Below are 12,023 nucleotides of genomic sequence, written 5' to 3' on the forward strand. Positions count from 1 at the left end.
TATTTTCAATTCAGCAAACATGCAATAGTCTGTAGTGCTAGATCAGGATAATAAAGTGAACGATCGTGCATTAATAGAGTAACGTCCAAATTGTGGATTGTGAGACGAGCTAAGAGCGGCGGTGTTTTGCAGACACATGATGCCCATTCGGCAAAATCCCGCCCTGCTTCATAGTAATAACAACGGGAGAAAGTCTATTTTCTCCAGGTTCAGTAAATTTTACAATACTCTATCGAATGTTCACAGTGTGGATAACATGTATGACATGGCCACTCCTCTCATCTTTATTGATTGATTGAATTGGTGTTTTAAGTTCACTTTATGCACAGTAAGGCTAATCGGGACTGGACCTACAGTTTAAAGTGGGATCCGAACCACTATACATGTGCCTCACCGGGTATCGAACCCGAGACCCCTTGATTACAAGGCAACGACACTACCACTGCGCCATCGGAGAGGACCTTTCATCTTTAGCTTGACGTCTGGCTTTCCTGATTACATTCTCGGAACGCTGTATTCTTGTATCACGAGGTGGAAGCATACTGCACAGTGAATGCATGAATGAATTGCTTTATTTCCTTCGCGTTTCTGCCACTTTTGACTAATTGCGAAGATGAGGATGAATGGTGATGAGATGAAATAGGTGAAGGAACAATCACAAACACACATGGACAGCACAAAACACAAGTCCCATGGAGGATTATACTGGCCATGGATCCAGACGCCCTAGTCTGGCAAAAAGAAATCCAGGGTGTACTACGTTGAAGTGAGGTTGATATTTGGGTGTCTTCGCGGAGGGTCACCCCTTATACGCTATATTGCACAGTGGTTCGGATCCCACTTTAAACTGTAGTTCCAATCGCGATGAACCTATATGAGCATGAAGTGGAGTTAAACCAAAGTTTTAGATACGTCGGGAGCACTGATCTGGTAGTGCATTTGCGGAGATCGGTCAACGAATTTCAAGGTGGCGGACTTCACACACACAACACACACATAAAACTTATAAGATTTGAAAAATACAACCTATGAGCTGCAGAAATAATTATTTTTCATTTCAAAAAGAAATTTGTGGTTTTAAGTTACTCTATTTTTTTACCAAAGCATTTTCTGTTTTATTGTTAGTAGCACTTAGAGACAACCTATCTCCAGCTAACTGCGCGATTCTAGCTAGTGAGCCTAGCAACAGACAACAGCGTGAGCGGGAGGGTTAGCGATAGGTCCTAGGTTAGGATGACGTCAGCGGTTCACTTGTTGATTGGAGAATTCTGGAGTTATGGCACGTTCCGAAGCTGTAAATGCACAACAGCCAGAGGTAATATGGAGATTATCTTGCTCTACGCAACTATATACATAGTGAGAGTTGAATCATGAGGCTGGGTTGTGGTCTAGCGCCTATCCCCGATTAGAGGATGGGAGAGGCCTGAGGGACTCACGCCGTATTGCCTACTCCTTTCCCCTTTGAATTTCGCGCTCTACAACGGAGGCCGGTAGCCTACATAAGTTTTCTAGTAATAATTCATGAATATTTGTATGTTGAGTGACATTTTGCTAAACGGTGGATTAAGTGTGGCAACTTCTAGACTGGAAGTTAATAATAATAATAGTAATTTACCGAAAAGTGCTATTTATGTAAATTAATATGAAGAGAATTTATATATCCACAGTGACACAGATGCAGTATAGTCCGTCTACCTTACTTGAGCCCATCGACGCAAGTGCGCATGCGCTGACTGGACGAGTCCAGTGGCCAAATACGGGTGGAAGGGATAAGTGAAACAGGTTCCGTAGAAATCGCCTGCTGCTGAAACAACATTGAAGTTTCACATATAGTAACGTCGCTGACAAAATACGTTAAGAGGAGATAATACAAGTTTTAATAGGCATCGCAAGCAACAAAGCGAGCGATAATAAACAATACAAAGGAACGTATACAAACGAAGTAGTGATCTGAAATCTACAGTCTTTCCTTCGTTCATGTTTCTACCTTCCTCTCTTTCGCTTGTAGATTCGTCCTCTCGAGCTAGTCTCGCCTTCCGTGGTCGGACGGTAATTTATATTTCAGTGACGGCGTCAGAGGGGGCGCGGGGGTGAAGGCCACCTAAGAAGACAAAGTAAACAAATGTTATTTTTTCCCCAAATATATGTTTATGTTTTTGATATTTAGGCGCGTACTAAAGTGACCCCACCCCTGAAAATATTCTTGCCTCCCCTCTGCCAGCCCACTCAATTATCTCTGGCACCGTGACTGTTATTTTTACTGTGGAATTTCTGAAAAATACCCATTTATTAAAATAGTCCCCCCGTGAACCCTCCTTGGAAGTAAATTCTAGCTGCAGGCCTAGTTGCTCACATTAAGAGAGTGGTTGCTCAGAATCACTGTGATTGATTTGAGAACCTGTTCCCTGAAATCACTGTTCACCTCGTCACCGTAGTTGCCCGTGCCACCCGTGGCGTAAGTAGCCGCCGCTAATGCTTCATGAAGCAGTCTCTTGAAACCTTGGTCACTTTATCGACCCCCTCCGGAGATGCTTCTGAGGAGAAGCATCCTCAAGACGAGGAGGTGGGTGGAGGGGGAGGGGATGCTGGAGAACGTGACTTGATGAAAGGAGCTCCGGTGATGAATGGGCGACTGCATAAGTTTCTCCATTCATAACTTCGTCCGGCGGCAACGCGAAAGGGGGGAGGGGGAGGGGTCTCGCGCCAAGTTGACTCCACTTCCGGGACGGAAAGCGAAATGTGAAAAGAAAGGCGGGAACGTGGAAATCGGCCTCGTTGCGAATGCCAAAAGCAGTTCGTTTTGCATTTCTGCCGCATTTGTTATTTTACGTTGAGCTTCTGTGCGTTGGGCGTTGTGGAGTATTGCTTCATTGTGGATTCATTCTTTGATGCAAGATTTTTCTACAGGACATCGATTGATTCATTAGTGGTAACATAATTAATAGTTATTGCAAGCTAACCAATATGAATGGACTTCACGTTGGTTTTTATAATTTGCAACATGCACAGATAAGAGTGGCGTGTCCAAAGGGGGTTGCTGGAAATCATAGCCCCCAACTTTGGCCCAGCATTCCTAAAAAAAAGAACGTCAAAGGCAAAAAATATGGCAAGATGAGGACTGACTGCAAGAAAAAGGGTATACGTAAGCCTGACTTTAAAAAATCCGGGCACACTACAAGTACGTAGATATTTAAGCGAAAATACAAGCTCAACCAGCCCGACACTTTTCAAATTTCGGGTCATTTCTCAGTATAGCTAAGTTACATTGATTAAAATACTTGTAACATCCTGCATTTTCCTTCCCTTATCTGGTCCCAGGTTCGATACCCTGTAGGCACATTGCATGGTGGTTCGAATCCTAGTTTAAACTGCAGGTCCAGTCCCGATTAGCCTATCAGTGCATCAAGCGGACTTGAAAACAAATTCAAAATCTTACCTTATCTCTCATGTTCCCCTCATTGCATGAGCGCTTGACGAATTTAGGTAAAAATGGGAAGGAAATAATGCAACAGAAAAAATGACAAGAGTAAAAAACGGCACATAGAATATAAAGGGGGACTAATCGGTCCTGCACTTATGGGAGACGATCATATATACTTCTTGAAGATAATAGAACTTGTTAAAACTCAGAAGAATGGGGAGAGGCTCTTCTTCATTTTCTTCCATACGAATCCAGCTGATTACGATGTTGTGAAGATACTTCTCTGTGCAGGCTATACTGAGTGTCAGAGCCAGTGTCGTGCGTGACTTCGACACTGAAACTCACAACGCAGTGCGCACCAAGTTTGGATATGGTGTTACTATAAATTGGTAGTTCTTTCATTTGTTCCAGAGTATCTGCGCGAGAAATATCGGTTGTTTCATGAATAATTGAGGGGTTACATAAATTTATTGCAAGTAAAGTACTGACCTTAGGTTAATGAAACCAGTCCAGAACGAACGAGGAACTCAGTTTACTTTTAACTTTTTTATTTTTTACATCTACAAATGTTCAATATGTGCCCCACACATCGACACGATAGTCTAGTTCTTGCAACATTCGCATCAACACGGGCCTGTTGATAGTCTCTATCGCTGCGATGATACGCTCCCTTAGGTTTGCTATATCACGCGGCATCGGTGAGACCAATACCCTGTGTTCGATGAATCCCCACAAAAAGAAGTCTCACGGTAAGATCCGGTGATCTTGGGGACCGAAACATTCCACAAAACACTGTCAGTAATGTGGGTGATTTGAGTGTCGCCTAGCGACAGGGATGTGAACTCTCAGCTTAACAAAACATATGCGCACAGACTGTGTGCGTTCCTCGATCGTTCTGTACTGGTTTCATTAACGTAAGTTCAATAGTTTACTTGTAGTTATTTATGAAACACCCGGTACAAGAACTTAGGCTCTCGACAGTGCAAGGAAAACGAGAGATGTTGGTTATTTTGCTGTCAAATTGATTTTCTGGCATTTTATCAAGTGATGATGTGACGCTTAAAAACAAGATACAGTGAAGAAATTGCTCCTTCCGAGGCCGAAGTACTTTGACGCACCGGGAATTTTCAGATGAGCTGGGACATACGCTGACGACTCGTTGAGCCCAGAAGAATATGGTTCCATCCACACACTTTGAAGACTCACTTTACAATATTTACAAACAACATCTGTGAGAGATGGAACAACAAGGTTTTTTTCCTTTCATTTGATAGGATATAAACTAATCAAGTTCATCCAGATAGAAAATGCAACAGTAAAAGCGGCTATTCTAGAAGATAAGGGAGTACAGTCACGGACAGTTCTGGGTTGTAATGAATGCATCGACTTTCAATGGAATCGTTACAACCCAGCAGTGTACAAGTGCCAAAGAAGAAAACTAAGAAAAATAAGGAAACTTGAAATTCGAGAACTCAAAATGAATTTTGTTCGTTTTTACATAAAAGTTGAAACAAATCTGTTCTATATATTTTGCATTGGGGTAGACAAAACTGAAGTTAAATCAGGCTCACCACGAAACGCCCCTGCCTTGTAATTTTAATGGTGAAATAAAATGGTATATTCAGAGCCGGACCTAGATATGCAGATATGCAACATAGGCTTCGAAATGTGTGCATTGATTGCAATGGTAGAAAAAGCGAAGCAAAATAAACCAAATCAAACCAATATACCGTACTCGTTATTTATATATATATATATATATAAAAGTAATGAAAATTTATATAAGCGAACTCGAAATATTAACAAAATATTGTTAGATCTAAATTTGAAAATTCAGGTATTTTTTTTTACCCCTGGGCGAAGGTGAAGATGAATGATGCCTAAATGCCTCTTTCTGGCTCTCTCTGTTTCTCTCTCGCGCATGTCTTCTCCCCCTTATTTTATTCTTTCTCTTCCAATTCCTCTCTGTCTCTACTTCCCTCCCACGTATCTCCCTCTTTCTCTTTCTTTATTCCGCCCTCTCTCTTTTTATCTTCTTCTCTCTCTCTCTCTTTTCTCTCTCTCTCTCTGTATCGTTGTCTCTCCCTTTCTCTTTTCTCTCTAGGCCTCCCCGATGGCGCAGTTGTAGCGTCGTCGCCTTGTAATCAAGGGGTCCCGGGGTTCGATACCCGCTGGAGGCACATAGTGGTTCGGATCCCACTTTAAACTGTAGGTCCAGTCCCGATTAGCTTTACGCGCATAAAGTGGACTTAAAACACCAAATCAATCCATCTTTTTCCTCTCTCCCTCCCTCCTCTCCCCCTGATACTCAACTTTCTCGCTCCTCTTCATACTGTCTCCCAACTCTCTCTCTCTCTCTCTCTTCGTCTTTGTATTTTTATTTACAGTCGATTGTTATGGTTGAGAATGTCGAAGAGGGTGTGAAAGCAAACCTCGCACGTCCAGACACACGGGCGTCGCCTGAAATTGTTGTAGGGAGGGTTCACATCAATGATATAAAATTGAATAGGATTGAATATCAAATAACAATTATTATTTTACTTTTACTGATAGATTCTGCTCGAACCTCCTGATGAGTGATTCATTATCCAGCACAACTATTTATTTTTCACATGTATAGTTACTGTACTGAAATTCATAGTTATTCTAATTTCTTATTAACTTTTACACGCTTCATTCATGAGAAATTTTTGAATGTCAGGAAGAAATTTTAGTCGTGAAGTTTGTTATGTGACTTGTCACATCAAAATCTTAATTTTGGAATTTTGGAAATTTTAAAAATTAATTGGATTTGGATAAGAATCGCATTTAATTTTTTACCTGAGAAAGTGAGAGAGAAGAGTAGCACAATCCCGTCATCATAACACGTAAACAAAAACAAAAACAAACAGAAAAATAATCTAGGAAGATCTTTGCTTACTAACATTGAGGTGCTTTCTCTATTTTCCCGCCAGAGGCCGCCTGTTGTAAACTGGAGTGGGGGCACTCTTGGCACATTTCGGAATAACCTCTAAAAATACCCCAACCCGAAACCCTGCGACGAACTGCGATCAAAATAGCACTGAGCGACCGGAATAACAACGAGCCTCGGTTCTGTTCACGTGATTCCTACGAGTGGAATCAGAGTTGCCAGCTCCAGATTTGAAAAATATATATATGCTGTTTACAAATTGCAGATTACGTCGTTTCATAGCTCTTCTTAAAAACGACGGTGAGTCAGTAGTGTGAGTAAAGAAGCAGTGCTCGATGTGGAAACTAAGAACTGATGGTTGGCGAGTTTGAGGATGGTAGGGTGGGGGTGGAGGATGCTTATGCAAATTATATGGGGGGGGCACTCACTACCTTAGGCACTTCAAGCTCTGATGATAATTGATTGAACGGGTGATGGGATGAACATGGTTATACATTCATTTCACAACCGGGATTTTTTCCACCTGTTCAATCGGCTCCAGCGCCCACACAGCTACATATAATATGAATGTGATTTAATTTCAGAATCATTAGTGAGAAGCATGGAGGGAGAGAAAAAAGAGATAAAGGGTAGGAGAGATAAAGAGACAAAGAAAATAGAGAATGAGAGAGGCAGAGATGAGAAGGGAGAAAGAGAGAGAGAAGAAGAAATAGAGGAAGACACACAGATGGAGAAAGAAAGAGAGGAGAGAGAGAGAGAGAGAGAGGGAAAGGGAGAAAAATGGAAAATGGACGTTCATTGGTGCTGCAGGAATACAGTGACGATGCAACAACACCACTACCAACAAAACGAGCGAAAAGGAATAATGGGGTTGGAATATTTTCTGGGAAGGCGATACATTATAAACCAAAGTGCATATTTAAGGTATTTAACCAGCTTTTCTTGTATACTGGGGAACAGTGATCAATCGACATCCACCAACACCCCCTCCCAACACTTCAGAAAATTTTCCCATATATTTATGGTAATTTTGACTCCCTACATACGCACTTACACCCAACCCAGCGGAATCTTCTGGATAAGCCTGCTGGAGAGCGGATTTTAGACGGAGGCATCATCACCCCTCTTCCCACCCGGCACCGTCACTGATAGTAGAATTATCATCATTGAAATAATCTTGAAAGGTAAAGTTGGAACCTTGTTGATCGAGCTTTTCGAGTCGCTTTCGAAGCCTTTGGGTTCAACTCCCGGTCAAAATTCTGGTGCACCAGGGCGTGTTTCTTCCTGTCCATATCATCTAAATATTATTCATCTTCATCCCTGAAATAACCTTCTTGAACCAGATGTTGATTGCGTGCCCACTTATAACTTCTTTCGCGTTTCTTTCCTTGCATTGACATCTCTTTCCATACTTCGACAAACGGTCCGAAATGCACCCGATGCTGTAAATTGCAGATATTCAACAGACATCCGTGAATAGGCAGTACGCGTCAACTCCTACACAGTTTTTCTGTCATTATTCATCAATAAAAAAACATGCCACAGATGTTTATGGATCACTTTTGGATATATGTTTTGGACACCGGTCCATGTAGCAAAAATGAACTAACGTCATCTGGACGTTTATATTTGATCAGACATACCGTGGATAAGGAAAGTATATTTTCTGAACTAGCAGGACCTATATCAGCGCACATAATTAATGTTAGACCTCATCTGGATGATGTAGGAGCAGGACTAGATTATGGCGTGGGATCTTTTGTCCCTAGGATATCCAAAATTGGATCCAAAAGACACTCCTTCCATACTTACAACTTGATATATGAACTAGATAACAAATACACATGAATTAGAACTGGACATTCTGGGTGGTTGTGTTCTACATTAGTGCTATTCGTTTTAAGTTTTATCTCGTGCTCATTCTAAGACACTGGAATTGTTCTCACGTTTCACCCTTCACTTTATTTTATTCCTGCGTTTATTTATTTTTATGAGTGTACGTTTTGTAATTGTTTCTTTTGTTATCCAATTTCTACGCGTTTAATCCTTATTGCTGTATTGTAAACAAAGGGTTCCGGATTCGATAACTGGTGGATATCTTCGAACCTCACTTTAAACTGTAGGTCCAGTTTCGATTAGGTGCATAAACTGGATATTATTTTTTTTTCGGACCTTGTACTATAATCTTGAAGTTGGCAACGCTGGTTAGAGAAGAAGAACTAGCCGAAGAGGGAATAAAGACGACAGCGAAATCGCTTGCATGGAAGGGAGTGAAACACAAGGCCTGTGAGATATTGACAGGAGAGAAGCTGCGCTGAACGGAAAACCTGTTGGTTTGGGCCGAGGGGTGGGACGAAGTTGTAAAACCAAACAGTTTGTGGCTATGTCGCGTGTTTGTTGATGACGTAATGCTGATGTAATCTGTTTTGAGAAAGAGAGAGAGAAAAAAGAGAGAGAGAGAGAAAAAAAAGAGAGAAAAGGACTCTTCTTGTCCACACGTTCCGAATTGCATTGTCTGCTATGAAGATTACGTGCACAGTCCGTAACCAAGGAGTGGCATTTGTCATGAAAGAAAGATGGCTGATAACAGCTAAAGCACTTGATAACACGCAAGTCTTCGTCAATCCTGTTTACAGACACCTTTAGCACGAATGCGATTTTTTGGTTCCAGTTAAGGCGAAGGGTGACAGTTTCGCACCAGGTGAGCATTTATTTCAATATCGTCGGAATGGACATCATCATCATCATCCTTCCTGCCTCTGGCTGGGTCTCCATATTTTCCTGGTCTTCTGCCACTCCTCTCTCTCCACGGTGTTCCAATATTGTCCTCTTCTCCTAAGACTCTCCACTATTTGCTCTTTCCACCGGTCTCCTCTTTGGCCTTATTCCCACTCCGTGTGCATTGTAAGCTCTTACTGGTAGTCTTTCTGCATCCATTCTCTCCATGTGTCCAAACCACCTCATCTGTGCCTGATCTATCCTATCTTGAAGCTTCACCACACCCACTGTCTGTTGGATCTCCTCACTCCTTATTCTATCCCTTCTAGTCTTCCCCAGTATACTCCTTAAAGGTTTCATCTCCACTGCCTGCATCTTTCTCTTGTCTCTCTCTGTCATTGTCCAAGTCTCTGCTCTATACATAATTATTGGCACATAGTATGTGTTGTATATTATCTTTTTGCATTTCATAGGTACATCCCTGTTCCATATTAATCTTCGAACGCTTTGATATAGTCCACCACCCATTTGCGCTCTTCTGTTTACCTCCTCATTTATTCTTCCACTTCTCTCAATTATGCTTCCTAGATATTTGAAGCTCTCCACTACCCCCAACTCTTGTGTGTCCATCTTTATTTTTGGTTCATTTCTGGCTCTGTTTCTTGTTGTTATTAGCACCTCGCTCTTTTTTGCGCTGAATTTCATTCCTGCTCTTCTGATTTCCTCATTCCAACTATCAAGCTGTCTCTGTGCTTCTTCTTCCCTGTTTCCCCATATTACTAAGTCATCAGCAAACAACAGGGCATTCATCTCTTCCTCTCCTATCTTCTTCTCCTCCTCTTTGTTAATTGCATTCATTCTACTTATGAAGAGCAGTGGGGAGAGAGTTCTTCCCTGTTTTAGTCCATTACTTAAACTGAACCACTCCATTCTTCCCACTGGTGTCTTCACTGGTGCTCTGGTTGGCCTTGTATGTGCTCTGCCCTCTACACACTCTCTCTTCCTCGACTCCATTCTCTCTTAGAGCCTTCCAAATATTTTGTTCTGTCCATGCTATCGTAAGCCTTTCCTATAACTAGGAATGCCATAATCAAATCATTTCCATGCTCGTAGTGCCTTTTCTGCATTTGCCTTATGGTGAATATCAGATCTACTGTTGATCTGCCTCTTCTAAATCCATACTGTTCCTCTCTCATGTTCAGCTCTGTTACTTCCCTTATTCTATTCTCTAATATTTTCTCATACACCTTTGCTGAGTGGCACATAAGTGTTATTTGTCTGTAGTTGTTACATTCCTTTCTGTCACCCTTCTTGAATATGGGAACTATTAGTCCCTTTGTCCAATCTTTTGGCACTTCTCTCTCTTGCCACACTGTTATCAACACTGTTACAGCCACTGCACACCAATCACTCCTTCTCCTAGTATAATTTCCACTGGCACTTCATCTACTCCAGGTGCTCTTCATCTCTTCAGAGCTTCCTCCACTCCTTTCCATGTGAGATTCACTTTTCTTTTTTCTTCACTATTTCATGTTCATTTCCTTTTTTCACATTCAGCAATTTCTTGAAATGATTTCTCCACATTCTCCTTATTTCTTCATCCTCTTCTACAACGTTTTCCCTTTCATTCCTTAGCTTACAGCTGTCTCCTCTTTCTCTTCTCCTTTCTCTCACTAATCCATACAATTCTTTCTTGTTCCCATCTACATCTTCTTCTAGCACTTTCACCCATTCTTCCATCGGAATGGACACTGATACTAAAAAGAAACCCGACTACACAAGAGACTATGAATTTATCTACATATTGCAAGTGGAAGCAAGTTTTAAAGTTTATTATTAAGCTGGACACGATGTTTAAAATTATGATAATTAAGTATTTTCAGATTTCCATACATTCCTTATGAAGAAAAAAAGGCAACAACTTCAATTTCAAGTTAGAGCTAATCAAATGGGAGTTTTGACTATTCCGACGACAAAACAAGTCTTCCACATATCTATCTGTCAATGTGTTTTTCTACCCCATCGAAAGTTTGATATTCCCAGGAGAACAAGTAAAATAAAACTCCCATAAGCATAATGCTAAATTTTCTCCTCCTCCTACGAACATCCAGCGCGCAGACCTCTCTCCAGCTCGCCGCGGGGATAGGTCGGTGGGGGTGGAGGGGAGCAGTTTAGGGTATTCGTACCTGGCTGAACACAAACTGTTCCTCCTGCCCTTAAGAAGTATCGAACGTATGGAAAGGAATGCTACTGTTGCACTCAATTCATTTTATTGAAATTAGATAAGAAACCGCACTTGCAAGTCTGGATGTCACTATTCCTCTTGGGGCCTCCCCGATGGCGCAGTGGTAGCGTCGTCGCCTTATAATCGATACCCGGTGGAGACACAAGTGGTTTGGATCCCACTTTAAACTGTAGGTCCAACCCCGATTAGCCTTACTGTGCATCAAGTGGTCTTTAAACACCAAATCAACTCAACACTATTCCTCTTACCCGTTTGCACGTAATAACTTTCACTCTCCCAAGTACATTAAACGTACAGTAATGTAATGGATAACCAAGAACCGATAATTTAAAACAATTAACCGTACGCAAATCGCCAGGTGTTAGGTTAATCAATTAAAAGAAGTATAATAACTACTTAATACCACATATTTCTGCAATAACTTTAAATTAAATTAGTAATAGTAGTTGCAGTTGCTAAACAAGCAAGAAATGTATTGGAAATGTTTTTAATACTAAATAACATACGTAAGGAGCAAATATGACTACTTTTTCGTCATAACAACTTTTAAAACGAATTGGTAAGCAACAAATTATCATACGCAGAGATTGCATGTACTCGATATGTAGTTTGGTATGCTACTTTATTCTCAACAATACAAGACATCCTTAGCACATAGCATATGGAAATTGCTTGGTGTTTTTAAAGTACCTAATATTTATGAAAAGTGTTTCACTCTAGTATTTTTT

Source organism: Lepisma saccharinum, chromosome 3 (genome assembly GCF_977018435.1).
Source record: "Lepisma saccharinum chromosome 3, izLepSacc3.1, whole genome shotgun sequence".
In the NCBI taxonomy this organism is placed as follows: Eukaryota; Metazoa; Arthropoda; class Insecta; order Zygentoma; family Lepismatidae; genus Lepisma; species Lepisma saccharinum.